The following is a 4,632-nucleotide window of genomic DNA, read 5'->3' on the forward strand; positions in this document are numbered from 1 at the left end:
AGGGACCCTGTTCATTTTTTTAACATTAAAAATAGTTTATAAAAATGCAGGACTACTGTTTCAAATTCAAGCAAACTAAAACAGACATTACATGCAATGCCTGAAACTTGACTGGATCCTGGTTTTTAAAAAAGCTATGAAAACTATATTAAGATATTTGCAATAAAGGATAAAAAAAATCCCCAATGGGAAGCTAAAGGACAGTTTCAAATAAATCCCAGTTTCAAATAAATCTCTGGGCTACCTCATTGTCCTTGCCAACCAATAGTATGAGATTTCTTGAGACACTGTGTCTCTTTATGCTTGTGTTTCATTTAGTGTTCATTTAGAGAGAGGCTTTCTTTTTCTCCTACAATCAAGAAGTGACCAAATGATACTGACACTTTGGATCATGCAGCCCTGAATATTTCAGAACCATTTTCTAGGTGCTTGATAAAAGAGTCAGAAAGTTCAAAGTTATGGAGATTGCTAAATTTAGGGAGAAATGTAACTTTAATTCACTGTTTTTATGGCAGCATTTGGAATAATATAGCAGGGTTAGAGAAAATAGGTTAAATATACTAATAAGATCTCATGAAACCAGGTGATAATTTTATGGAACTGGAATAATCTGCTTGAACACATGCCTTACTCTTATCTTCTGTGTTATTCTTTTAGATGCTCTATGTTTTAATTAGCTTCTTTCCTGGTGTTATTATCCATGAATTCAACAGCAATGAGAAGCAGTATACTCTGCTCAAACAATAATCCAGATCTGATGTTGAAAACTGCTTTCCATTAAAAGGATTCAAGACTCCTTGATTCCTTATTTGGTGCAGGAGAATTCAAGATGATCCCATGATCTCTTTTTATTGTCTGAAATCAAGGACTCACTGAGAGGTAGCAGGATATCATTAAAAACAACAATGTGGTCATCATCTAAGGAGAGCTGCTATAGTGACAATTGGAGAATCCAAAAGGAAGTGATAATGAAAGCTAAATGGATACAGTTGGGTCTAGGTAAAATCAAAAGGTATGATGCTTTAAAGAATACACAGATATAAGAAAATACACAAATATAAATTGTATTAGAAATAACCCTATATGGTCCAATTCTTGCTGTAAATATGGGGGACAAATCACTCAAATAATAAATTTGAAGTGTTTTAAGTTGTAAAACCAATACAGTATCTTTCTTACATGAGGAAGTATAAATAGATGTTATGGTGAATGATAATATATTTATTTTTTCTTCCTACATACGTGAAATGGTAAATTTTTTTTAAGATTTTATTTATTCATTTAACAGAGAGAGAGAGATCACAGGTAGGCAGAGAGGCAGGCGGGGGTGGGGGAAGGAGGATCCCCACTGAGCAGAAAGCCTGGTATAGGGCTCTATCCCAGGACCCTGGGATCATGACCTGAGCCAAAGGCAGAGGCTTTAACCCACTGAGCCACCCAGGCGCCCCAACTAGGAAAATCTTAATATGGACTTGATATTATTAGATTACATTAAAATATTACTGTGAGAAAATTATTGCTAATTTCCTTAGATGTGATAAAGGTTTTGGAATTAGGTAGAAGAATGTTCTTTCAAGATGCACATTGAAGTTTTTAGGAATGATGTAACTCAACTCACTTTCAGATGATTCAAAAAATTAGATACATAATGATAGATACAGCAAATATGGCAAAATGTTAACAGTTGAAACTGAGTGGTGGGCATAATGATATTCATTACACTATTCTATTCTATTCATTGCACTTTTCTACATGTTTGAGATTTTTCACAATAGGAAACTGGGAACATTTTACACTAGACTTCTAGGTATCTGAAACAGGGCTGAGGGCAGGTTTTAGCAAATGCCCAAGTCCTCATCTTGATCCAGAAGCTCAGCTAAATTTTTCATGTTTTAATCTGCTTCTTAGGTTGGTTATCTTTCCTTCTCTAAAGTGTATGTGGCTATATCAGTTAAAATATGGATTCAGCTTCTTGTAAGAGACACCCAAATTGACAAAGTCTTAAATAAAACAGAAATTTATTTCCCTTGAATGTAACAGACCAGAAGAAAACAGTCCAGGACTAGTGTGGTAGCTGTTTTGTTTTGTTTTGTTTTCTCATTAAACTTTTGTTTTAATGGGTCTCAAAACTCTGTGACAGATTTTTGGTCAAGTTGTTTCCATTAAAAAGTACTGATTTTAACAACTAATAACTTAAAACTGCCACACACACACAAAAAAAACAAATGGTCCACAAAACATTCTCCTTTCCTTCTGAAGGTTTTACGATGCATTGTTATCATTAACCAGTCTTTTACTATTAAACTTAAATGGCCAATTGACACAAACAGTTCTGAGACCGTTCTTTCACCACTGATTAAGACTGGGGTGGCAGGTATTGGGGATAATATTCATTTAGCCTTCTGAGCTTTCTGGGCAGACTTGGTGACCTTGCCAGCTCCAGCTGCCTTCTTGTCCACTGCTTTGATGACACCCACAGCAACCGTCTGTCTCATGTCACGAACAGCGAATCGGCCCAGAGGAGGATAGTCAGAGAAGCTCTCAACACACATAGGCTTGCCAGGAACCATATCAACAATGGCAGCGTCACCAGATTTTAAGAACTTGGGACCATCTTCCAGCTTTTTTCCAGAACGACGATCTATCTTCTCCTTCAGCTCAGCAAACTTGCAAGCAATGTGAGCTGTGTGACAATCCAGCACAGGCGCATATCCAGCACTAATTTGGCCTGGATGGTTCAGGATAATCACCTGAGCTGTGAAGCCAGCTGCTTCCATTGGTGGGTCATTTTTGCTGTCACCAGCCACATTGCCATGATGAACATCTTTGACAAATACGTTCTTGACATTGAAGCCCACATTGTCCCCAGGAAGAGCCTCACTCAAAGCTTCATGGTGCATTTCAACAGACTTGACTTCAGTTGTTACATTGACTGGAGCAAAAGTGACCACCATGTCAGGCTTAAGAACACCAGTCTCCACTCGGCCCACAGGGACAGTACCAATACCACCAATTTTGTAGACGTCCTGGAGAGGCAGACGCAAGGGCTTGTCAGTTGGACGAGTTGGTGGCAGAATGCAATCCAGAGCTTCAAGCAGTGTGGTTCCACTGGCATTCCCATCTTTACGGGTGACTTTCCATCCCTTGAACCAAGGCATGTTAGCACTTGGCTCCAGCATGTTGTCACCATTCCAACCAGAAATTGGCACAAATGCTACTGTGTCAGGGTTGTAGCCAATTTTCTTAATGTAGGTGCTGACTTCCTTAACGATTTCCTCCTATCTCTTCTGGCTGTAGGGTGGCTCAGTGGAATCCATTTTGTTAACACCAACAATTAGTTGTTTTACACCCAGTGTGTAAGCCAGAAGGGCATGCTCACGGGTCTGCCCGTTCTTGGAGATACCTGCTTCAAATTCACCAACACCAGCAGCAACAATCAAGACAGCACAGTCAGCCTGGGATGTGCCTGTAATCATGTTTTTGATAAAGTCTCTGTGTCCTGGAGCATCAATGATGGTCACATAATACTTGCTGGTCTCGAATTTCCACAGGGAGATATCAATGGTGATATCACGTTCACGTTCAGCTTTCAGTTTATCCAAGACCCAGGCATACTTGAAGGAGCCTTTTCCCATCTCAGCAGCCTCCTTCTCGAATTTTTCGATAGTTCTTTTGTCGATCCCACCACATTTGTAGATCAGATGACCAGTAGTGGTAGACTTGCCCGAATCTACGTGTCCGATGACAACAATGTTGATATGAGTCTTTTCCTTCCCCATTCTGGTTTAGGATGAGCGGTGGTTTTCACGACACCTGTGTTCTTGTGGCAAACCCGTTGTGAAAAAGCTGTGGTAGCTGTTCTATAAGGTTATTCAGAGACTCAGTCTCCTCCTCATCAAGCAGAATGGTGCTCCCATCCATATGGTACAAAATGGCTCACATTTTAGCCAGTAGGATGAAGAAAGGAAAAGCTCTCAACTTAAGAGATCTATGCAAAAGTTGTACACATCGTTTCCAGTCACATCACATTGGCTAATATTTAGCCACACCTAGCTGCAATGGAGGATAGGAAATGCAATCTCTAGCTTGGCAGGTATGAGCATACCTAAAAAGATAATTACCTTGAAAGAAGGTGAGAAAAGATATTGAAGGACAATTAGTAGTGTTGGATGCGTTTGTTACTACTTTTGGGGTCACAGTGTGTTCCTTCTTTTTACTTTAATTTTGTTTTGACCCAGTTACTTGTTTTCCTAACAAACTCCTCTGTATTTTGTGAGGTTCATCATAGTCAAAGACATGCACTCAAGAAATTGTGGTTAACTAAACCAAGTGTGGCGATCATTTTACAATATATACATATATCAAATTATTATGATGTACACCTTAAACTAATAAGATGTTATATGTCCATTATATCTCAATAAAACTGGAAGGGGGAGAAATTCTGGATCTGGCAAAAGCATCCACAGTCCAACAATTCTTATCTACCTTCAACTTCCAGAATTGGATAATTCCACCAGAAGTTATTCTCCCATTAAAATCAATATCAATTCCATCAAATCCTTAACTCAATTCATTATTTTCTTCCTGATTTCTCTGTTGTATATCTCATCTTCCTGGTTTCTTTCTCTA

At 38.8% G+C, this 4,632-nt stretch overlaps 1 pseudogene; it reads right to left on the minus strand.

Annotated features, from left to right (window-relative positions):
- Positions 1 to 2,240: 2,240 nt before the first annotated feature.
- LOC122896993 lies at positions 2,241 to 3,802 on the minus strand (annotated as a pseudogene).
- Positions 3,803 to 4,632: the final 830 nt, after the last annotated feature.

This window comes from Neovison vison, chromosome X (assembly GCF_020171115.1).
Source record: "Neovison vison isolate M4711 chromosome X, ASM_NN_V1, whole genome shotgun sequence".
In the NCBI taxonomy this organism is placed as follows: Eukaryota; Metazoa; Chordata; class Mammalia; order Carnivora; family Mustelidae; genus Neogale; species Neogale vison.